This window comes from Athene cunicularia (genome assembly GCF_003259725.1).
Source record: "Athene cunicularia isolate RWA chromosome 1 unlocalized genomic scaffold, athCun1 chr1_part1, whole genome shotgun sequence".
Lineage (NCBI taxonomy): Eukaryota > Metazoa > Chordata > Aves > Strigiformes > Strigidae > Athene > Athene cunicularia.
In genome coordinates, this window is record NW_020799091.1 from 63,185,487 (window position 1) to 63,211,814 (window position 26,328).

The following is a 26,328-nucleotide window of genomic DNA, read 5'->3' on the forward strand; positions in this document are numbered from 1 at the left end:
ACCCACCCAGAGCTTTCATGGATCCAGATATAATGTAATTTTATTTTTATCCTGTATGCTTTTACATGGAAACTCAGAAATACATTTGCACCATCACATAGTGTCTATGAAAGCAGCAGGAAAGCAAATTCTGCCTTTGCAAGTTAGAGTAGAGCTTTCAAATTCTCCAATCACCAATGCCTTTTAAGGGTGGGGGTGGGGGTAGGGGGAAAGCAAAGCACCTCTTTCCTTGCTTATTTCATGACAGAATGGTAAGGTTGGACCTACCTTCTCGTCTGGTGTTGATTCCCTTATCTCTGTGGACTATTTCTACAGTCATAAAACCACAGGACTTTTGGGGTCCCAATTATACCCCTGTACTCTATGCCCAAGCAAGCTCAAGCATCCCAATTCCTTTATAACAGATGCCAATCTAACATGTTTTTTAATACCTGCAGTAATAATGAGGTTTCTCGATGTATTCTAGCACTTCTGCATCCATAGTTAAGGGCTTTTTCTGTGTCTGACCTGAATTTCCATTGGACACAGTGTAAGTCCATTTTTTCTCTCCCCATCTTAGACAAGAACAGCTTAGTCCTTCCCTTGCAGCAGCCTTTCATGTACTTCAACACCTGCCATGTCACACCTCAGTATTCACTCCATTAGCCCAAGCAGACCCGAGATGCCATGTTTTCTGGAGCTCTGATCACATTCACTGCTCCCCCTTCAACTACTCTTCCCAATATGTGACACCCGAAACTGAAAACAGTATTTCATACAAGGCCTTGCTAATGCAGAGCAGAAGGGAAGAACTGGACATGTCCCATGTGGTGTATTCCTATTTATATACCTCAGTATGATGTCTGGCTTTTTCAGTTTATCTCCAATTTGCCAAGAACATTTGAATTCTATTCCTGGTCCAGGATGCCAGCAAATCCTCTCAAGTTTTGCTTGTTTGCAAATGCACTGAACGCAGTTGCTATGCTATCGTTTAGGCTGCTAATGAAAACTGACCCAGATCACTGACACTCAGCTGCTCTTTTTCAGTGTAGTAAAACATGTCGTTCCACAGTGGGAAAACACAGAACGCATTTTTTTCTTTTTTAATCTCTGAGTATGCAAGTTTTGGTACTGTTGTTTGTAATGGAATTACCTACAGCAGGCCTGCATATTTTACATCCCAAGAACTTTATCAAAGTTCAATGAATAGACATTTGAAGCCTGGCTTTTCCTTTATAGATTTTTTTTTCTTTTTGTCCCATTGTTTTTCTTTGCTTTGTTTCTTGGCACAGAATTAATATGATCAAGGGAAATAGCCACCAGAGTTAAAGAATGGATGGACTTGTTACAAAAGACTTAAAAAGAACTGTTAAAACTAGTATCTGCTCAGTATATACGTTCAAGTCTAGGAATAAGCAACTTATTTTGTAACAATACTCTGTCCCTCCAATATCTGGGCAAGAGAGAAAGTATTATAAGAAATTAAAACCAATTATTTTCCTGCAAACTATGAGAGAAAATATTTTCTCTAATAATTCAAATAGCTGTTTGGGAGGAAACCAACCATAATAAATTTATTTGTAGGGTAAATAAATGTTTAAATAAATTGGGGTTGGGTTTAAATGCAGAGTTGGGGTTTAAATGCAGTTGGGGCTTAAAGGCAGAGTATTAAGACACATTTGCTTAAAACATTAACCACCTCAAATCATTATTCCATTGTCTTCTCTGACATAGTTAAATCAAACTCTTGCAGAAGAGAGTATAACAGTCTGTGATGATTCTTCTAGTGGAGACTGAGCTGTTGAGACAGATGCATAAACATGAAGAAAGACTTTTTAATAATGACATGGCACAAGATTGGTCCTGCAGCCCATTCTTTTAAGTATGTCTCTAAAAATGCTGTGAACAGAACCTCCTTTTCCTAACATGATGCACAGCCATGCTCTTGACTGACCTTACTCCTAGAGAAGTGCCAATTTCTAGGTCCCTCAGTTACAGACGAAAGTGGGTTATTAACAGATTTTCCAGAAAAAAGCAAAGGAATGTTTGAGGTCTAAATGCACTTCCTAATGAGGAAGGATTTATCCAAGAGATGATAGAGCAAGTCTTCAAGTTTGTAGAGAAGTATTATAAATACTCATGTTTATTGATACGTGTTCTGTGAAGGCTGGACAACACCGGCATTAAATGGCAGCAGGAAAATTTCAGGTTAGGCATGACAAAAGATGTTGTAGCAGGAGGAATGGAGAAGCAGTTGGACAGATTGTCAGAGAAGACAATGAGACCTCCAACATTAGGGTTGCTTAAGAACAAGTTGGATGAGACTCAGTTAGATTGTGTTGGTGATTCCGGCTTGGGAAGCTCTAACTCAGCCCCTGAAGTCACATCCATGACTCTACTTAAAGCTTTGTGAAGGTAGCTGTGGGTGCATGGCAAGTAGGTTAGAGAAGTGAGTACTACAGATTAAACCAGAGTCTACTCAGCAGCACATCATTGCATAAAGCAGAAAGAGTTCTTTATAAGAAGGCAAAACTTCCCTGGGAAGCCTTAATGTGTGAGCAGCTACCAAGTCTGGCAAAGGTACACCAGCTTTACACAGCCAGCATGGAAAAGAAGCAAGGCAAATTAAAGGTAAACTTTTGTGTTTAGGTGCTAGAGCGTGTCCAAAGAAGGGCAACAAAGCTACTGAAGGGTCTAGAGAACAAGTCCTGTGACAAGTGGCTGAGGGAACTGGGGTTGTTTAGCCTGGAGAAAAGGAGGCTCAGGGGAGACCTTATCGCTCTCTACAACTGCCTGAAAGGAGGGTGCAGCGAGGGGGTGTGTCAACATCCTTTACCAAGTAACAAGCAATAGGACAAGAGGAAACAGCTTCAAGTTGCACCAGGGGAGGTTTAGGCTGAATATTCGAAAAAATTTCTTCATCAGCTGCCCAGGGAAGTGGTGGCGTCACCATCCCTGGAGGTATTTAAAAGATGTGTAGATGTGGCACTTAAGGACATGGTCTACTGGTGGACTTGGCAGTGTTTTGTTTATGGTTGGGCTTGATCCTTAGGGTCTTTTCCAACCTAAATGGTTCTGTGACTCTATGTAACTAGTAAATTTAGACTATAGACTTTTGACTTTTTATAGGAGTTTTTTACAGACTTTCAACTTCTTATAGAAAGGGCAGGTACAACATTCTCATAAGGTTCACCTTATGTGAGACAGCGTATGTAAAAGGTGAGGGAAACTTGTCCTTCCCAGCAAGGGGAAAGTGCTCTGTAGAAGTGCTGAGCAGTGGATCAACTATCCCTTTCCACACATTTCACAAATTGTCTTCTAAGTTAAACAGTACTTAATATTTTCTCACTGTAGAGAGAAGGGAGTGAACACTCCCAAATCATTGTGCTGGGTAGTGCCAAGGCAGAGCAGTACCCTGCTTCCCTAATGAGAAAGATAAAAAATTTCAGCTTTCTTTCCTCTCACCCACTGGTGTTTAACATAAACAAAAAAGTACCATGATAACCATCATCCAAGAAAACAACAGAACTACCTTTTGTAGTGCACCCTGGTTTTATTCTTCAGGGTACAACCACATTGTGTGTGTGCAGGCACCTGCCTGCACATGCCATGTAGCCAGGGAAGGGGGGGAAGTTAGTATGCAGAATAATGTAATTACTCATTCTTGAATAGAAGGATAATTACTGTCACAGAAACCCACATAACTTGCAGATCTTTTTGTTCTTTTTAAGATCATAAATACAGTATTTTCCATTTTCTAACAGGATGCATCCTTTTCCTTCTGATTCCCCTTCCCCCAGCTTAAGATGAATTACATACATTTTGAATGAATAACAAGGGTTATCAGTTCACATATAGGAAAATATAAGCTTGTCTGGATTTTATAAAAAATAAAAGTAATTCCATGTCTCTGGAGTCACTGTGGTGAACCACTGTTGGTTAAGAAATTGGGCTGTCACCAGTAACAAACTCTTCAAGTATGGCTTTCAACAGCACATCTGGAAGAGGATGCGAAAAAAGAGGCAGCAGCAGAAAAATACACACTGACCAACCACAGCCTAAGACTTTTAATGTGAATCTCATGTTTAAGAGCAATGACAGTCAATGTTGTGTCTTGCTGTCAGTCACTGACACAGCGTAATCTGAGGGCAGATGGTAGGTGAGGCAATGAGAAAAGACACCCGAATGACCAGGAGCTCACAGCCTCTGTCAGATGGTCAGGTGCCCTCTTCCTTCCTCCCATCCAGAGACCCCTTTGGAAACTGAGAGAATCGTCATTGTGGGATTAGGGGGTTGTTTAAATGGGGAGATAGGTTGCAAGATACTCTCCTAAATAGCTTTATTTAAAGAGCTCTTTTAAGTCCTGATGAGCACACTTAAGCAAGGAGAGGAATTTTTCTGGTACTTCTCTTAGGTCCAAATTTATATAGAGAGAAGAGAAGCTGGCTGACTTTAGGACATTAGAGCAACAGAAGCAGAACAGATACTGGGAACTACTTTAATGGGACTTAACATCCATTGACAGGACAAGCTTGCTCTTTAGTGGCAGTAGGATTGTGGGGGAAAATGTCAAAGATCCCCATGGGAGACCGGAGCTCGCAGACATCTCTCTGTCGATGTAAACCATACTAGTTTAGGTATCGTCTTTCTTACATCTTCTGAAAAAAAAAGATTGAGACCATTCCTCCCCAGCAAATGCCCACTAAGTTTATATTTACACTTTAGTTAGCTTAAAACTAACTGGGTTTTGATGACTCTATAACTGTGACACCATGATACCTAATGTGACCGATTTCAGACACATTTGATTTTTCTCCCACCTGTGACATTTACTGAAGCACAGAATCACAGAATCATTTATGTTGGAAAAGACCCTTAAGATCAAACCCAACCATAAACAAAACACTGCCAAGTCCACCAGTAGACCATGTTCTTAAGTGCCACATCTACACATCTTTTAAATACCTCCAGGGATGGTGACGCCACCACATCCCTGGGCAGCCTGTTCCAATGCCTGACAACCCTTTTGATGAAGAAATTTTTTCGAATATCCAGCCTAAACCTCCCCTGGCGCAACTTGAGGCTGTTTCCTCTTGTCCTATTGCTTATTACTTGGTAAAAGATGTTGACACCCCCCCTCACTGCACCCTCCTTTCAGGCAGTTGTAGAGAGCGATAAGGTCTCCCCTGAGCCTCCTTTTCTCCAGGCTAAACAACCCCAGTTACCTCAACCACTCCTCATAAGACTTGTTCTCTAGACCCTTCACCAGCTTCGTTGTCCTTCTTTGGACACGCTCCAGCACCTCAGTGCCTTTCTCATAGTGAGGGGCCCAAAACTGAACACAGTGTTCGAGGTGTGGCCTCACCAGTGCTGAGTACAGGGGTAAGATCACTTCCCTAGTCCTGCTGACCATGCTATTTCTGAGCATCGTGCTGCCTCAATTCCCCTGTTGGTAATAACCTGTTATATCTGAATATGCATCTTTGAGCTGCTGTGGCCCAAATGTGGACATAACCTAACAAAACCTGGACCTGGTAAACACAATGTGGTCTGATTTTTTACATAAGTCTGGTAAATAATTCGTATGGTGGTATTCTGAATTCCCCCATCTGAAAAAGAAGATATTTCATGCCAAGAAAGAGTAATTCGCCAGTTCTAGGAACAGATACCTCGCTACAAAAGTACTAATAAATAGATGAGAACAGGCTACGCCACACCTCACCAGAAATAGCAGGCTGCCTGCTCCAGGCTCCAATTGAAATTCCGTCTGTTTGCGATAACATCCTTAGCAACCAAAAAATCGCACAAGACAATTCATGTAGGTGAGATGTATCCAAGCAGCCAACATTTCAAATGCAGGCTTTTTTCGTGGGCCTCAAAAGCTAATTTTTTACAAAAATCTTGAATTTATTTAGAACTCTTATCCAAAATATCTTTCTCACTCACAGATTTAGCATATCAATGTTCCTGGGAAGTCATAATCATTGCTTTCATTCTATAGATTTCCTTGCCCTCTAACAACTCAGATTGTGTGTTGTCTCAACCATTCCCTTCAAGTCAGCTCTGACAGCTGAGTCAGACCAGAAGAATGGTTGAATTAAAAAGCCTGACAATCCTCTGCCACTTATTCAGCCAATAACCTCATTTGTTCATTGATTGGAAATTAAAGATGCTAGAAATGGCTTTATTATTTTTGTTGGTGGTGATTTACAACTCTGCTGATTTTGAGCAAAACTCTATATTTACAACTCTGCTGATTTTGTGCAAACCTCTATATTACTCATTTAGGGCCAAATTACTGTGGAGGGAAAACAGGAAAGCCCATAATAAATTACAGTAAAAATGTCAAAGAGGAACCAGTGTCAACCAGGCAGGTGTATCTGACTGGTGTTCATAGTCCAGCTGAAGGTTTGCTCTGTGAAGTCACTGTGTTGCATTGTTCCTTTTTGAAGCAACATGCCAGAAAGATGTTTGCAGGATGCCACTTCTCCAGCAGTGGGAATATGCCAGCGGCTTCACTGGCTCCAGAGAAGCACTGCACTGCCTGGGGTGAAAATGAGTATGTATCAGTCCCCTACTCTGCTAAAACTAAAGCTAGGGCTTATGTTAGCCTCATTGTGTGTTCTGCTGATAGCTGAAATGTTCTCAGCAGTTCAAAATTCATATTTTTTCACTCCTAATTATCCCTTAGATTCTGATATTGGAAAATTATCCTCTAATTCTCTTGCTTTAACCAGATGGTTTATATTTTTAAAAATTCTTGATTATACTCATTTTCATATCCCCACTTAAACATAGTTAGCATTTGCTGACCTCTATCCCCTGTTAAAACAGTAATGAATTGACTGCAGTCACTCCAGCTGTTCACTAAATATTTTCCACATTTCTAGCGTGGATTATTCATGCAATATAGGATTGTAACTTCAGTATCTGAAAGGCTCATTTTTTAAAGGCTCTTCACATTTATCTGTTCATGCTTTTGACATCTGAAATGTTGTAATGGCAAGATCTGAGGTACTTCTAGATATCAAACTGTTTCACAAACACTTATTTTCTCAAGGTGAGGTCCAGAGCGGGCTGTGTTCTTACTGGCTACTCTGCAAATTGTGAAGGACTCCTGAACTATGTCTCAGAATATCTCTTGTAATCTCACGTCTGTTCATCTTTTAAAAGATGAGGAATTAAAATGCCTTGATCCAACCTTCTGAGAAGTGTATGTTTGAATATGTAAAAGATTTTGTGATTCACCATCTCCACTTGTTCTGGGTGGTTATAGCAAGAGTGACCTTTGGTAATGCCCATTATCCCTGAATCATATTCAAACTTCTGATGCTTATTTAAAAAATATTATCAGTCTTCTCTGGGAAGCACCATCTTTTACTTAACTTATGGGGTATATTCATTTAATGAAGTGTAGTACCCAATCCAGGGCTTTAAATCATTGAGAAAAATTACTGGCAGTTTTGTTAAAAGAGAGCTGAATAATAAAAAATCTGATATTATACATGGCTAATTATGTTTCCAAGCAAAAAGCTTTCTTCTAAATTCTGAGGTATTAATTCTTTAGTTGAGCAATCAGAGTTACAAACATGCAGACCAAAGAGTATTTGAGTTATTAGCATCCATATCGCCTTTCTTTACGTCCTTTTTTTTTAGTAGTAAAGATGGTATTAGATAACTGATATTAAGGAAAAAGCTATCAAGTACTATGAAGTTTAAAAAAAAAGATCTGACAAACTTGTGTTTAACATTAGCTCACTCTCAGACAGACAAATACTTTCTTTCCTCCAAAGGGCACAAGAGCAGTATATGAAAAACCCCCTGCATAAACACTGAAGGTATTTCTTTGGAGCACTGAATAGAAATGAACAGACAGAATGAAAAGACAAATTGCCCACGGGCACCCCAACTTTTTATCCTGTACTAATTGGCTGTCTAAGGGCCCAGGGGAGCTCCTCAGACACTGTATGCTCGCCTCCTCTCTGGCTGCTGTTCCCTGGGGTTACCAGCATGCAAGTCGGGGGGGGCAGGGGGGGAGCACTTTTTGACAAAAGAGCAGGTGCTTACAGGAACAGCCCCCAGTTTCAGGACAGTAACAAAAGAGCAGCCATAGGATGGATGCAAAACTGGCCAGAAAGCTGTGCTAAGAAATTAGTTGTCAATGGTCCACCATCAAATTAAAAGGATGTATTGAGAGGGGTTTCCCAGGAGTCTGTCCGGTGTCTGGCACTATTCAATATTTGCATTATCAACTTAGATGATGGAATAGAGAGCGTACTTTGTAAATTTACATCTGACTCTAAGACAGGAGGAGTAATTTGGAGGATGGGAGTCAGAGTCTGAATGAGCTTTGAGAAACTGGAATCGTCTGAAAAAAATTGGATGCAAAGTTCTACATTCATTTCTGCATTTCAGCTGCATAAATACAGAGCGGGAAATGACTAACTACTTAACAGCTTTGCAGGATCTGGAGTTATCACAAGCTGAACGTCAGCCAAAGACATCATGTGGTGGCAAAAAAAAAATCCCAACGTGCTGGAATGTGTAAACAGGAGGGTCATCTGTAAGACACATGAAGTAATGCTTCTGCTTTACTTGACGCTGGTAAAGCTACAGCTACAGCATTGAATCTAGTTACAGGGATTGATTTTCACTGAAGTTAGAAGGAGTCCAGAGGGGAGATGACCCCCCATCAGGGGCATAGCAAAGGAATAGTTGGAGGAACCGCTGTGGTCAGACTGTGGGCCCTGATAAACAGTTTTCAAAAATGTAAGGACCAGAATAAGGCAATAAGTAGGGCAACAGGTAGGTCTCAGTTTGGTTGATTGTCGCTATCTCCTTGACATATATGGTGGATACATCTTAAGGCGACTCTTTCCACACCACATGTTTGTCCTGTAGTCACTATGGCTCAACACACACATAAGAGGCTCTAAAAAATCACTGATCTTTGTATACAAACTTCGGTGCTCCTTATATCATTTCAGGAAAAAGCCTTGGCTAGAAAAGGCAGATGTTATTTATAGGACTCTGATCACAATCTCATCCTCTAGTTATTTCATTTTAGACTTGCTTCCTTTATTCTTTCTCACAGACATCTATCACATTAACCTCTTTCATCACATTACTTCTACGCTTGCATACCACAAACTCTCCTTCCTCCTTCAGTCCCTGAAAGTCCTATTAATATATCAACTCATTTCTGTCAGTTTTCACCTGCTGTGTACCTAGGTATCATTCTCAAGTCACATGGATCCAGAGGCTGGAACCGTGATCAGCTGTGATATATTGTTTCCTTCACCATAAGGAATGAGAGAGAAGACATCTCCCATTTCCCTAACCCAATTTATTCAGTTGTACTTGCTACAACATGATCTTCTGAATGCCTCATTACATTGTTGTGCTAGGATGCTTTTATCTTACTTTGGCATGTGTTGGTTGACAGCACTCTCTCTACAGCACACTTCCAGGACCCAAAGCATGCTAACCGTTCACAGAGGTTATCCTGCTGGGGTAGTCTCTCAAGGCCAGGAATTAGGGTTCAACCCCCTGTACAAGCACCTCAGTTGCTGGTACATACTCTCCCAGCTTTTTTCTCATGAGCCCTCCAGTTAATAATTTGTATCCAGGTGGGGATATACAGTGGTAGAAACAAGTAGCAGGCATGTTCCACTGGAATTACCTTTCTGTTTGGGATTGCATAAGAGCTGCACAGATCAGTGAAAAATAAAATGCCTCTCCATGTCTTCTTGGTATACATTATCCCACCACCCATCCCTACCATTCCCCCAGTTCTCACAGCACAACAGAGGTGAGCATCCTTCTACCCCTTCCTCAAGCCTTGCACAAAAACCTGGGCTTGCCACTAGGCTGCCAGCATTCAGTCTGAAGGACATGGAGGAGAGCCCATGATCCAGCCTTCTCCTTCTGTTCAGTAGGCATTATTACCAAGCAGCTGTGAGGAAGTGAAGAGCTTGAGGACCATAACGGAACTTCATAGACATTTACTAAGTCAAAATATGCCTCAGCACTCCATCTCCTCTAATTTCTTAAGCATGCCTTGGGCTTCTCTCTGTCTCTGAAGAGGTCTTGAGCCCTCTTTGTCCTTCACAGGACCTGAACATCACTTTCATCAGGTATTCAAAGACCATCAGCAACTGATTCACTGCTTTGTTATTGAACTATTTTTCCTGGTCTACCCACTCAAGTTTTATTCAAGAACACCTGTTCCTGAATTAATGTAATTCAGAATAACACCTGTTCTTGAAAAAGTCAGTAAGCCACGGCAAGATACACTTAACTAGTTTGCCCTGTAGACGTGGTGCAGTACTACTGAAAGGTTAGTAACAGGGACAACATTTACATAGAGTGGTGCCAGACAGAAAAAAAGGGGTTTTCTTGAGTCTTTACAGACTCAATGATGGCCCTTGAGATGGCAGGAGGTGCAAATCAAATGCCTGCCCAGCTGGCTCCTGCTTGGCCTTTGGACGCAGCATCTGGAAACTCCAGGCAGAAATCTGAGTACCCTGGGGCTTATAGCATTACCCTTTCATGGGCATATGTGGGGACAGCCAGATGTGCCGTGCAGCCTCCAGCTATTGTGTAGCCTCCAGCCACCTCCGGCCCTTGTAGTAGGTCGAAAAGGTGGTCCAAGACACATCCCTTCATGGCTCCACAGGTCTTTTGTAAAAGCAGGCCAATATTTCTTGGCAAATAATACTGGTCCAGGCTGAATTCTGACTTCTTACAGTACAATTTAGAAATCAGCATTGCCAAGGGCACCCTTTTGGGTACAGCTCCATCAAGACAGCAACACATTTACTATGAATGTATGGAAATAAAGTTTTAAAATTAAGCCTCTGCAAGATGAGAATGAAATCTTTCATAAGAAAACTACACGGCTCTTGTCTTTTTAACTTTAATTTTCATGGAACACGCTAAAATTAGTGGTCTATGAATACAACTCTCTCTTCAGAACATGTACGTTATCTGAGTTTAGTGTATTATAATAAATACAAAATCCTTATAGAAAGTGAAGAGTCATAGTTCGTTAGTTAAGAGAGCATGTTTTGTGAAAGTTCAAAATTCAGCCTTATTTTACATTTCAGTTCCTGCATATTTATACTTTAGACATAGTGCATCATAAATAGACCATTTTCACTTTATACATTTTAAAATGATTGGTCTACAACATTTTAACACTGGTGTATAATAAACACTTTTTGTAAGAAGTTCATCTCACTGGTTCAAATGGAGTGGCATTGTGTGCAAGGTCTCATTTCAAAATTATTGCTCTTTTTATCTTTTTCATCATGCCACAAGATGTGAAGTCCAAAATATTTACCTTTCTGATTGTCAGTCTGAGTGAAGACAAAATAGACAACTTGTTTCGTTGAATCAATAGAGGCATATTATCACAGCAAGATTATAATTCAGGTATACAATACCTGTATTTTACAGAGTACAAAAATAAAACTGCCATGTGCTGTGTGTCACAGCAGGTAACTAATATCAACAAAGTACCAGAGACTATGTTCAAATAATGTTGTATGGGTCTAACTTCAATCCACAAAAGCAAGGCAATTCAAACTTAAGGCTTAAACTCTATTCATAATCCACTCTCTTTAGGAATTGAATTATGAATGCAGCTGAACTCTCAAGTCTGTGCAGCTACATGTTGCCACACAGACGGTGAGAGAAAGCAAACCCACAGTTACATACAGATTCACAGACTCACAGAATGGTTTGGGTTGGAAGGGACCTTAAAGACCATCTAGTTTCACCCCCCCTGCCATGGGCAGGGACACCTTCCACTAGCCCAGGTTGCTCCAAGCCCCGTCCAACCTGGCCTGGAACACTGCCAGGGAGGGGGCAGCCACAGCTGCTCTGGGCAACCTGTGCCAGTGCCTCACCACCGTCACAGTAAAGAATTCCTTCCTTATATCTAATCGAAATCTACCCTCTTTCAGTTTAAAAACATTACCCGTCTTTAGGAATTGCATTATGAATGCAGCTGAACTCTCACCTCAAGTCTGTGCAGCTACATGTTGCCACACAGACGGTGAAAGGAAGCAAACCCAGTCATGAATCCAGAAGCACCAGACACTCCGGCATCCCATCCCCAGGGCTGGATGTGCACACGTTTCTGGGGAGCACCCAGACAAGGGTATTGCTCGGCTGAGGGGTCAGAACAAGTGTCACAGCCCTCAGCCCAGCGCTGGCCTCTGTCTCCTTGCTCCCCAGGAGAGAAGATACTGAGGAGCAGTTTGCACAGCCCTATTCCGTTGGTCAGGAAGCAGCCCGCGACTGATGGCCTGGCTATGGCTGGAATAAATGAAGCTGTGATCTGAGCTGGGGCACGAGGTATTACTGAAGACCAAATAAAAACAGAGCTAGAACTCCATACAGCAGAGGTATTCATCCTTTGTATTCCCTCAAAGAACAAGTCTAATCTACCAACCCAAGTAGATTAGTAAACAGTACATTCAGCTTTCAGAGACCTTCAGCATGTCTGCAGGGCTTGTGATGTAAAATAATATAAGTAAAGGAAATAAATGGAAATTTTAGTAAAAAAAAAAAAAAAAAGAAAAGAAACTGAAGTATAGCTGCTTACTTTCTCACTGCTGTGAGGAAGATGAGAGAAGAGTCTTTTGTGTCAGTTTTATTTTGAACCCATTTCGCTGCTGAATATGGGAAGAGATTAGTTCACTGCTAATTGTGCTGTTGGTTTTGTGATTCTATGAAAACCCCCTAAAAGTCTGCATGCAAAACCAATGAGGTAGAACATGTTTGACAAGCTTAGTTCCAACATGACCAATGTAGCAGGAAAAGATTTTAAAATCATTGCCTCTCTTCAATAACAATAGTACATACAAGTGTTTACAAGAGGATTAAAAGCTGCTTTAGTGAGTTGTATTAAAGATTCCTTTATCAGACAAGTTTTATCAAAAAACCTGTTGGAGCACTATGCGGCTAATCAGATGCAAACAGAAGCGGGTTATGTTACTGACTTTATTTTACTTGCTTCAAAAGGATGCACGATGTATCTGTAAAATATACACCAAGCGTACAATAAGCCATACCTATTAGCAGCCTGCCCAATTACAACAACAGCAAAAAAAAGCTCCACAAGCAACGACCCCTAGCACCTGGTAATTAAAATTGCTAATCACCAGCAATTATCTGGCAGGGCTTTATAGCCAGGCGAAACAGTTTGACCCTTTGCCCACTGAAAGAAGAATGTTTGCTGTCTATTGATAAGTGCTTAGGCAAAGCTGTGTTCGGCTCACATCCATTAAGTGGGAACTAATAGGAAGTCAACAAAAGAGCTCTGACATCTGTAGTGGGCACTTCCAGCGGGCCAGGTTTGGGAGCACAGGTGTCTGATGGGCTCCTGCCAAAGACCACCAGACAGGACACGGGCACTTTTTCCTAAAAAGCGAACTTGAGCTGCTCATGTTTCCCCACTGGCTCCTTCACAACCAAAGAGCAAATGCTGTAAATTTCCAGGACATAGATTAAAATAATTACTCTTCTTGGGAGTTGCAGCTTGTTTTCAGACTGTCCACATAGATTCAAATACAGAGAGGTAAGAAGTCCTGTAGGCTCAGTAATTTAGGTAAAGATTGTTCTTTGGTCTATTTCTGTTATTAAGTATTGAGTTAAAGATATATAAAAATGTCTTTCTAGTGTGCTCTTTAAGTCTGAGATAGAGAGTTTGAGATAATAAAGATTTATTTTTTTTCCATAGGACACTATTATGCTCAAAGCTATAAAATACCCTTCCATTGTTACAGCTCCAGGAAGCTGCCGCTAGAGATTATTTGAACTACAATAAACAACTCCATTAAAGCTTCTGAGCTCACCAATGACTCTTATAAGATCCTAGATAAAAAGATCAGAATTTTTTTTTTTTTTTTTTGAGACAAGGAAAGAGAGTCTGGCAAAAATATTGCAAGCTTCTAATAATGAAATGACCTACAAAACCTGAAGGACAAAGCATCCCATAATCACTCAGGAATGCAAATTGCTCCAAGAGCAAACATCAGTGGAGATTATGCAGCCAGGAGCTGCTGACATCCAGAAGCAAGCCTCTGTAGCCTCATCCCTTCATTTAGAAGGGGCTTTTGGGGATCTTGACAAACTGGATTTTCAGTGTGAAAGGAAGTTTACAGACACATGCAATATACGGGCATTCTGACTTGGACACACCATGTCTTTTCCTGTGTAAGGTCTCAAAGCCCTTCCATGTACATCTTTGTACTGTGGCATGTAAAATATGAACAGATCTATAAATGGGAGGTAACACTACTGGCATGATACTTGACAGTATCTACCCATCCAAAATCATTAAGTCATTCAAAGTGTTCTCTCCCTTCCTAACACTCTGTTAAACCCACTTCCCAAGCTGCTTCAAGTTACTTGGGTTAGACAGCTTGAAAAAAACATTATTACCCTATGAGTATGTTGTGAATAAAGCAGTCACAACTTGCATCTCTGCACCATTTGCATTGATAAAGCTTGAGTCCTGACTGGATAACTCTTGTCTGCAGAGGGTGTCTCACAGAATTCTGTGTAGCTCCTGTTTAGCCAATACACAAAAGTTCCCTTGCTAGAGAAGAAGCAGTGTTATGACGGCCACATACATCTCACTCCAACATGGAGTAAAAATGCAGCTGGAATTTATATCCCAACCTAGAAATCTGGAAACACTTCTGGGTCATTCAGTTCAGCTGTAGCCCAGGCATTCTCAGAACATCTGTACTCTTTACCAAAGCCAGCTGTAATAATTTAAATAAAATTTCAGATAAAAGCAAAAATAGATTAACAAAAAAGTCATCTCTGTATTCCACACAGATTTCTCTCTTTGTAGAAAGTAAGAAGTTCAATTTTCTGCATGGGTTATTCTCCATTTAATTCCTGTTCTTGATCATTGGAGTTAATATGGGATTGGTGTCTACTGTTGTTTGTAAGCTCCTGACAGTGTAAAAGAGCTGGATTTCTCTTTGACAGATCTTTAGTCAAGTCAGAAAAAAAAAAATGAAGACACTGGAGATACACCTACTTACAAGCTTGGGCTATAAAGTGCAAACTAAGATGAAATGATGGATTGCAAATCCTGGCATTGCTTGGCATTCAGATTCTTCTGCCTGCATGTCTAATTCAATAATGATCCACAGCAGAAGAGCATGCTAACAGATTTGTATAGTCTATCCATCACAGAGTAAATTACACTGAATGACTCTTCTCTGGGTTAGCTGAGGTAATGAAAAACCTAAGGAAGAAGAGGAGGAACAGATTTTCTGACACTCTCTGCCATTTGGAGTCCCTGAAATACCAGTGGTTCTGTTCAAATTGTGACATCATGGCCACTCAGGTTATGAAAACATATTTGTCTAACAACATTTACAGTGAAGAGTGATTTTTAATACCATTGTCCAAATTGCAGACTAATGGAATGGCCACTGGGGATAAGACATTCAGTTAGTTTGTGTTCCATTTCTGAGAGGGTGAGTTTTTGGGGCTGGTAGTTGGATGGGTGAATGGATTCAGGGAACAGTAAATTAATCCCACCTTTGAAAACTGTGGGATCAAACCAAACTAGATAATGGAGATGAGAAGCTAATATGTGGCTTGCGTTACCAACCATTCAATTTCCATTTCACGTATAATATACGTCTAACACAGAATGGGTGCACAAAGTTCACCAAATTACCACTGAACAATAGTTTTCTCTTTTCCTTGTGTGTAATTCCAAAACAAAACCAGCCTTTCCATTTCTTCTTCAGGTGAAAGCCTGGCTGTGCCCCACAGGTCAATGAAGCTGTTCTGGGCTTCCTTGGAAGAGAGCTCCAGAGTCAAGGGTCCTCCACTGAAAATGTCTCACTAGTGACTGCTAGACAATTAAACCTGGGGACTTCCTGCTCAAGTGCCTGTTAACCTCTTCTGTCCTGGGGGGGGGAGAAGAAATGAAGGAAGTAGATTTCAAACCATTCAATTGCTGCACTCCATCAGGAGTGCTGGTGAGCCATGCTAGGGTAGACGCAGTCCTGGGGAGTGCTCTATCCCAGGATGGCACATCTCAGGTGGCATACCTGCTAGCGCCTTCCCTGAGAGCTCGCCAGCCCCAAGGATACAACCAGGAAGAGGAAATATGCCACTCTAGAAATCAGGAAGGTAATGCTTATCTTGCCACACCTCACTCAAAATGGACATAAGGTAATGAACACACTCCTGTACTGCCAACATTTTGTGGAACGATAGGCAAATACCAAGAAATTAAATCTCTGTTCCCCTAGCTTATATATGTACCTGCACATTCCTTTTTCAGCATCAGGTCTGTCTCACCCAGATTAAAACTCAATGAATTTGCTCATACCTCCCTCTCAAGCTCAGTCAGGCTTTTGATGGGCAACAATGCCTCTTCTCCCAAACCAGACAAACTGTTGCTAAGCAGGACAATGTTGCCACAGTGGTCCGGATCTTCTCAGCACCTTCCCTACCAGAAGCAGGGCACAGGGAATCAAAAATAAAGAGAAAGGTGGAAAACCAGAGCCTACGCATCATATACCTGTGATGATGATTTGTCCTGGTACATCTTGGACTTTTGACCAGTTTGGGAGATGGGCAAGAAAGATATGAAATAGAAATATAAAGCCAGAAAAAAATGAAAAAACAGAAAACAGCATCTCATCTATAATTTAAAAAATGTTCATAAACTGATACATTTCACAAGGAACTTTAAAAAAAATCAGTTATTTTCTGTCCAGTTTATATCTTGCAGACATAAGCAGACAACAATAAGAATGCTAAATCCTGACTTCAAAATTTTGTAGCCATGTTACATGAAGTTAAAATAACTTCAGAATCACAAACTGTAGACTTTGCCTTTATGTAAAATGCAGCAAGTCTCACCAATTAGTGGTATGCAAAGACACTATAAGGGGCACATAGTGTTTATATTTGATGGAATATGAGAGTTCTCACACTGAAAGCAGAGCCAACCCTCTGAAGCTCTTTAGATTTTGCAGAGAAATAGGTATTTCACCTAAAAAAGGATGGCAACATTTTAGTGGCATGAGACAGAGGACTGCTAAGCAGCTGAGGAATTACTGCACCAGAAATCGGGAACTTGAATTTAAGATCCCCCTAATTTTCACACCATGTTCATGTGATTGTCCTGCTCATTCCCGAACACCTCCTGAATAAAACAGTAGTAAAGAAAATTACTGCTGTGCTGACATTATTTATCCTATTAGATAAATAGGATAAACCAAGCTATGTGGCGTAGTCAACATGCTGGAGGGAAGGGATGTGCCATCCAGAGGAACCTTGACAGGCTTGAGAGGTGGGACCGTGTAAACCTCATGAAGTTCAACAAGGTCAAGTGCAAGGTCCTGCACATGGGTCAAGGCAATCCCAAGCAGATACAGGCAGGGCAATGAGTAGTTGAGAGCAGCCCTGAGGAGAAGGACTTGGGGGTACTAGTGGATGGAAAACTGAATATGAGCCAGCAATGTGCGCTTGCAGCCCAGAAAGCCAGCTGTATCCTGGGCTGCATCAAGAGAAGTGTGGCCAGCAGGTCAAGGGAGGGGATTCCCCACCTCTACTTCACTCTTGTGAGACCCACCTTCATTGCTGTGTCCAGCTCTGGGGCCCCCAACATAAGAAGGGCATGAACCTGCTCAAGCAAGTCCAGAGAAGGGCCATGAGATGATCAGGGGATTGGAGAACCTCCCCTCTGAGGACAAGCTGAGAGAGGTGGGTTTGTTCAGCCTGGAACAGAGAAGGATCCAGGGAGACCTTATAGCGGCCTTCCAGTACTGAAAGGGGCTACTGGAAAGATGGGGAGGGACTCTTTATCAGGGGGTGTAGTGATGGGATCAGGTGTAAGGGTTTTAAAAAAGAGCTTTATTTAGTTTATTTATTTAATTTAGCTTAGATATAAGGAAGGAATTCTTTACTTTGAGGGTGGTGAGGCACTGGCACAGGTTTCCCAGAGAAGCTGTGGCTGCCCCCTCCCTGGCAGTGTTCCAGGCCAGGTTGGACGGGGCTTTGAGCAGCCTGGTCTAGTGGAAGGTGTCCCTGCCCATGGCAGGGGGGTTGGAACTAGATGATCTTTAATGTCCCTTCCAACCCAAACCATCTATGATACTATGATTCTATTATTCTATTTAGCCATTATTTATTCTGTCCCACTCATGTCTATCCCTTCTTTATTTATTGATTGAGATGTCTGTGAAGTACTCTGGCTTTTGGTTTCTTGTACAAAACTCTGTAGGAGAATTTTTAAAAAAGCCAAATACTTGTTAAGTGGTTTTATTGGTAATTTTTCTGATTACCTCAAAGGACTCAAATCTGAATAGCACAGGCTTCCCTAGTGATTGTCAGACATCAGATCTCTGGCATACTGTGGCATACTTGGCCATTGCCCTGGCAGTGCCCTATCTGGTACTGAAGGAAGAACAGGGTACAATTCCCAAGGTCCAGATGAAAGTTTTTCTTAAAAACATGTACCTTTACCGTTCTCAGATACATTTTACTGACAGGAAAACATGGTTTGTTTACCAGCTCAGTTACCTCCTGTTTTAGTTGCTTATGGATGCTGAAAGCATATTGTGCAACTCTTTCTACTTAACATGCTCCAGAATCTTCTCTTGATACCTCTTGACTTGTTTTACCTTTATTATTTGAATAGACAGATATTTTTGTAATATCTTCTGGTTGGAAGGCAGATACAAACAGACTATTTACCTGAGATGTCTCTATCTTCCTTAGAAACCTTCCAGTTTCTTCATAAGTCCAGAAGATTCAGCAACTCTCTGACTACATTTTTTTGCTAACACTTGAAGTGAGGTTAATACATTGTAAGTTGTTTTGAAAAGAAAGCAGAAGGGTCTTGGTCAAAACACCAGATGCTTTACATGCTCGCGTAGGCTCTGAATGTGAGATACATAACACCAGCCAAGCTGGCAGGTCTGGTTGTGCTGATGGCACTGCTGTTTTCATTTCAGCTGTGCCCCATGACACCCACGACTGTTTGAACCTAAATCAACGCAAATTTGGCAGCAAAATATGCCTTCCTCTGTTTACCACAGTTAACCCCTTAAAGAACACCTTCTGCAAAAGAGAATGAATGAAAAGCCCCCCGCTAGCTAGCACTCCCAAGTACTTTTCTAGCTGGAGGTGTGCACAGTGTGCCTCCCACCAGACTGAAGCAAGCATGGGTGCATCCATTCATGGGGTAGGAGTTGGACACCCAAGTGGTTTGTGGGAACTAATCTCACAGTAAGAGAGAATCAACACCAAAAGGCTCGAATGCTGGTATTACGTGGGCCCAGGCAGCCAGGCCCGGGTTTGGTCGGGCATCTGAATGCAGCTTCTGAAAGTCAGAAAGCCCCATGCCAGCCAGAGAAGGATTTGGGACAGAAGGGACACCTGAGCAAACCATCTCACTGACTTCCTGTCCTTGAAAATGTCTCTAGAGCCTAAAAAGGTGCCTGGGCCAACCAGGCTACAAAGACAGTGCTTCTATGGAGGACAGCAGCCTTCATGGTTGCCACCTCTCAAGAAGGACATCTTTATAAAGAAAGGTAGGTTAGACAGACATCAGGATAAGACAGGCCCCAGTACACAGGGATCTCATATATTTCCAAGCCTATGCACCAACATATTCCAGTTTACAGGGTTTCAAATCCCTATGGTTTCTTCTGGGAAATGTGCTCCTAGCCCATGAGGAAATGGAACAAGAGGCTAATAGAGGATGGAGGTTAACCAGAGATAGTTAGAAGTGTTGATATTGGACTGATCTTTCTCTCCAGATCTCTAAATTTGAAGGGAAACTAAACTAGACCTTTCAGACCAGTAGTACAAGTGCAAAAATGTATTAACAGTATGCCAGGCTTGGCTGCAACATTTCCCCAGTACCCTGTTAGAAGGTGGAAAAGAGCTCCATTAAATAAGAAGCCTAGCATTTTAAAAATAATTTTCCAATTGTAGATCATTTCAGTGCAATGAAATCTAAATCTTTGGCCACCAAAGACTGCTGTTAAACTGAATACCATGACACACTCCATTTCAGAGCATTAGGATAGGGAGATTGTTGGTCAGTGGATGACAACACAACAACATTTCTTTAAGAGAGCTTAAATGGAACATTGTTATTGAGATATGGTGCCCTTGCTGAGTGACGTCATGAAGGAAACAGCTCCAGCAAACATCAGAAAAGACTGTAGGAGATGCTAAAAAAAAAAAAAAAAAGGCAAGTGTGGGAATAAGTTAAAAATAAAAATAAATAAAAAATAGGATGTGGAAGAGGAAAGACAGCCAAGAAAAAATGTTAGCAAAAGGTATTGGATGAAAGCCCAGAATAAAATACACAAATACAAACAACTAGCAAATGTACACATTACAGGGTGAAAACCTGAGTCCGTCTTTCCCTTGCATGCAGAACTGAGCAAACAGAGCTACAGGCAGTTTTTGAGAATTGCAGCTCTGAAGAATTCAGAGTATAAACATTTCTTTTAGGTCACAATACAGAGAGAGACCAATGCCACTTGTGAAGTACAGAGAAGGGAGATGATGTACAAAATGGTGACACAATTCAAATATTCCATGTGCCATCTTTGAAGATTTCTCAGTGCAATGGTGTAGTAAGAGTCTCCAAACCAGCTATCTCAGATGTTATTACAATGCCCCCTCTCTAAATATTTTGTAAAGCATGCAAAGGCCTTATACCCAAGATCACCAAAAGAGTATGAAAACAAGATTCAGATGTTCCTCTGTATCTTGTGGAGATGAGGAATTCACAGTTACTGGTTACACAATAAAATCTCTATTTTTTAATTCATTGAATATTTGCACTATTTCAGGTTTATTTGAGAATTTAAAGTAATAAAAATTGAATATTATTGTTTAAGTTTACTCTAAAATATTTGTGAGATCTTTAATGAAGTGTTTCATATCCAATAGTTGAAATTCAAACCATGAGTTTTGTTTGAGTTTGGTCACAATGTTATAGCTATTTCCTGGCTTGATGAGCATCACTTTTGCAACTGGGAGAGATTTAACAAGCCTCTGAAGAGAGGGTGTATTTATATAGGATTGAAAGTTTTACATAATTGCAATCATTCTTCTCCAAGCCTAATCATTGTTTTTGCTAGTCAGAGGAGGTGTTTAAGAATGAGGAGATGATGTAGTCAATGGTAAAATGGATTATCTGAATGCTGGTTTTAAAGTAAGTTTTCTTATTCAAGAAGAAAAAAAAATATATGCTGATTCAGACCAACTTGTAAAGGATTCGTTATCTTTTTATTTCTTTCTGTCAGAGTTCAGGCTATGGTTTGTAAGGCTGCTTCCCCTTGCAGGCCCAGCAATATTTCTCTCACTTTATAACAAGTTCCAGTTCTAGGGCAAATACATGAACAAAAATAATTAAAATTTCTTATCCTCAAGTATTAAGACGGGTAGGCTTAGAATTCTTTAAAACGTAATCTTGTGTACTTTAAGACACTTAATTTTTAAGTAAGCACACATATACAGAGGTAAATCTTCCTATGTAATTGGAGGTGGAATAATTTTAAGTGAAAATACGTTACTTTTTCATGGTATAAAATACTTGTGTGTGAAAATGGGAAGGAAGGGATAAAATTAAAATAAAAATGACTTAAGTGGAAAAGCTAAATAGGTAGGTAAATACTTACCTTGAAAATTAAATTTTAAAATTGTAGCAGAGAAAAGGATGTAGAAATATTTTGGTAGAGTTTCCTTTTATATTAAATAAAGATTTTAAGAAATGGCAAGTGTCCCTGTTAAACAATTTTTGGTTCCCAACGTCCTTCAGGTGTCTCAAATCAGAGAAGCAAGATTAGAGATACCTAAGATGAATCACCACTTTTGAGAGACTGGACTCATGGTAAAATAGCAAAGGTCTTTCTATCTTGTCCAAATCCATGTACAAACTCATGGGGCAAGAAAAATCCCTCCTTATTCCAAGGTAATGTCTCATGACAAATTTCAAATACCTACTCAAAACCATGAAAATATTCAAGATCTATATAGAAGAGTTAGAAGAGTTCACAAAAACTTTTTCTAACTTTGTTCACAGAAAAGTCTTGCCTCTACAAATACTCACCTAGGAAATTTGGGGACTGGCAGATTGCAGGCAAAGAAAATTTCATCTCAGGTCACAGAAGTCTGACAGAATGATGGACAGAAGAAAATAATGGCATATAATGGAAAGGATTAGGCAACTGTAAGAGGTAATACAGACATCTCTACCTCATTAAGTAGAATCTGCTTGTGAAGCTGAAACATTTCTTCAGTCAGTTCACTTTCCTAACCACTGCCTTTCTTTTCATTACAGGTTGGGTTAAAAATAAAAGCCTTTGGCACGTTTTTAGGCCTATCTAGTCCTAAATTCCCTTTCTTTCCAATCAAGACAGAGCCCCAAATTCTCCTGTCTCAGGGTAACACCACAGACCCACTGGCCTTTGCCTGCTAGATCAAAGCAAAGTCCCAAATGTCCCTTCTGTTCCTCAAGCTGTATACAGACACGTCTTTCTCTTTTTTTCCTGGCTGCAAGAAGAGAAACTCCAGGCATATTTTCTGAGGGTTTCAACAAGCTCACAGATGTCTCAGGACAGTTCCTCTGAGAAGATATTCCATCCTCCTTAAAGAAGCCCAATAAACCTTGGTGTTGGCTACAGGGCTGTTCCTGTTACAGAAAATTTTGTATTGACCTGATTGTAATTTTGGGAAGGGTGAAGTCTATTTTATGAAAAGCCAAATGAATGTAGCGAGGCCTTGACCAACCAACAAGCAGAAGCTTGGTCTCCACTTTGCACAAGGCAGTGCAAGTACGTTTTAAAAGAAACAAAAAAGTAGTATATGGGGATGCGCAATGGGAAGCCCACTTTGGGTACACAGTGGTGGTTTCAAGTATGTTGTAACAATGACATATGTGAGATAGATAGATAGATAGATAGATAGATAGATAGATAGATAGATAGATAGATAGATAGATAGAATGAATATGCCTAGGTTTTAGGATCAGCAGATAAAATGGGCAATGAAGATTCAGGGGCCTTTCAAACCATTTTTTGCTGAAAGAAGTGAAGCTCAGACGTTACGAACTGAGAGGCTTAAACAGATCTTTCAACAGTTTGTTAAGGTAACACAATGTTCACTATTTTGTTACTGATAAAGAAGTCAAAACTGTAGTTGCAGAGTGCTTTATCAGAACTTTAAAATCCAAGATGTGGAGATATTTTACAACCCACAATGTCTTTACTACACTGTCGCCCACATTTATGAAGTGTTCTAATGGCAGCTTTCAGAGCAGTATTTGTAACAATCCTGCTGGTGTAAACCCCTCAACTCACTGAGGATTTAGCAAGCAATGTATGAGGGCTTAAAGGAAAAAGCAACCTTTTTTACAAAAGGAGACCATGTGTGGGTGTCTAAAACCAAAAGGACTCTTGAAAAACACTGGGAACAGACATTAACTGATTAAATTTTTATACTACATTAAGTTATTAGCCAGACGTGAATGACTGTGTTCAGGAGAAAAGGTGATGAGGGTAAGAAGATTGTTGCTCTTTTTACCCAAAGAATTATAGAAAGTTAAAAGCAAAGAGAGCAGATTTCACCTGACTGGAAAAAATATAGATGTGGAACAGAAAGAGATTATTGGTAAAATGGTTGGCATGGCCTACTCAATTCAACAGCTTTGTGGAAGCAATTTAATTCTATGCCATTTAGATATTAGGCATTGCTGGAAGAAAATAAAAGCAATGAAAGTTTTAACATTATTCTCTCCAGAAACATCATTATTAGATTTTGCCTATAAAACATTAATTCAGGTTTTAGAAAGTAGATAATTAAATGTTTACAAATACACTGCCCTTGCAACTGAAGTGGCAGCAACAGTGATGTTCCCTTTTGTTCATGTAAATAAGAACATAATGTATTTGGTACTATGGTTTGAGCTTTCAGTACTGATACAAAAAAGTTGTGCCGATTCAGCTTTTACATCCAAGACTCCACAATCAAAAATATGGTACATCATAGAAAAAAAGATCCCGATAAGGCTAGCACATTTTATACTGGTGGTGAACAAGCCATTATCTTAAGTTGCTCCCAATTTAAACTATTTAAAAACTTCCCTTTAACACAGTCATCCCCAGAGGGTTAAACTTTTAGTATGATTGCACGGATGTTACAGGATACAGTCTGTGGGGAACTACTCTGTAACCCTGTAAATCCTCACCTCGAAAGAACAGTCTGTTTGCCCTCACTACATGTGGAAATACTTAGGCCCCTCTAAGTAACAATACCATTAAATTTGAAATAAAATAAGACCAAATAAGACGTATCTCTGGAGAACCCATCACTCTTTTCCTTTTTAAAAATGTGAGAAGTAGTTGTTCCATCCTTTCACTCACCCAGGACATGAGCAACATGCTTGAATTTCTTTCTTGGCAGCAAGGAAACAAATCTATGTGTGACACAAGAGCTGCAAAGTGGTAAGTGTCTCTGTAATCTAATCCAAGTCACTAACATGTCTCTATCCTGCTGGCTATGACACTAGCTTAAAACAGAGTCTATTAAAAGAGCAGTATTTTGACCCATGTTCCAAGGACCATAACAGGACATTAAACAGCCAAAGAGCAAAATATAGTTCCAGGTTCATCCACTAAGGTTACAGAATGGTAGTAAGTTTTCTCCTTGCCTGGTCTTCATGGAGTCAGACCTACTGACACTTCACTCTGACAGGGTGTAATTCTTTGGGTTTGGGGGTTTTAGAGTGGGTTGGATTTTTTTTTGTTCTGGGCTTTTTCTCTTTTCATTCTGACAACATATGTTTACAAAGCACACTTGTGTCTGAGAGACAAGACCAGAAATGGTCTCAGGAAGGAATAGAAAGCAAGTTATTTATACAGGTGTGATTTACAATGGTGTGACTTCCCTGATGGACTGTAAAAGACTGTGAAAAGTCCAGGTAATCCTTTGCATCTTGCCTAGCGCTGTGCTAGGTCCTTGTAAAGAGGACTACATTGATGACAGTTGCTGGTTGTGACTACTGCAGATGTGGTCCACCATGACCAGCACCAGATTCAGTGGTGATGTTACTCAGTTTAAAAGACACTGATAACCATTCTTTAGTTTCTCCAGGCAGCACACTCTTCCTAAGGAGCAAAGACTTCTGGCCAGATAACTATAGGAAGAATTCCCCTTTTTTTTTTTTTTTTTTGTCTAATCTGCTTTTAGAATCGCTTTATGGCTATAATTATTTATTATATGCATTATTGTAGGCTTTCTACTTGTGCACAGACTCTCTACCAGGAGTTCTGGTGGATGAATCAAGCCCTCAGTGCCCATGCCTGAGGAAGTTGAATCAGCCTGCAGTTTCCACTGACTTTTTCAACCAGACACAGATGACCGTAAGGCCTGGGCTCCTAGTCCATATATAGTACCTACACTTACATATCTAAGTACAAGCATCCTGATCCAGGCCTGAGCTCCACTCTGTAAAGCCTTTGAGAATACAGTAGACATGAGAAGTGGATGAGGAGAGGGTGATGGTTTCTCCATCATCTAAGAGATAGCGGTTTCTGTAGACCAACAGACTAATCATTTTCCACATTTTTGTTGGCATAACAGAAGAGCCTTAAGAAGAGATCTGATAAAACAAGATGAACTCCAAATTTTTAGGTGGAGCTTTCTTCTAAAGTGAAGAGAGCAAGAAGATACTTATTTGAATGTTGTGTAAGGGAGTAATGAAGGTAGGAGTTTTCCTAGCAGTAGTAAATAAGGTGGGAAATAGCCATAGAAGAAGGCATAAGTCAGTGGAGGGACATCATGGTTCAAGAGGCCACCTTTCCAAAAGACTGCACACTGCTTTTAGAGATCCTTGTCTTGGACAGCAAGGAAACAGCTCACCTGTTGGTACCAATACAGGATGCAAGGTTGAGAATGGGAATGGCATGTAGAGAGATACTGAAGAGGTCAATCAAGAGATGGTTCCCATAGTGCACCGGAGGCCTCTGGAGGAAATACAGGAAAGGTCAGTAGAGAATCACAGCTGTCTGCCTGCCCTGGAGCCTCCTGGAAGCACAACACATGCATCTGGAGCCAGAGTCACCCAGCCTCTCAGATCACAGCCCAGAATATTGCATCTGGGGCCAAGAACCAAAAGTACAGCCTCCACTCCCTGTAAACATTACAGAAGATTTTAAGGGGCCTTTGGGGTGAACACTGGGCCCTGCCAGATCTCTCTAGAAAAAGTAGGACCCTACAGAGTTCCAACATTACAGCAAGTGCACTCCCCAGATAAGAATGCTCAGACTG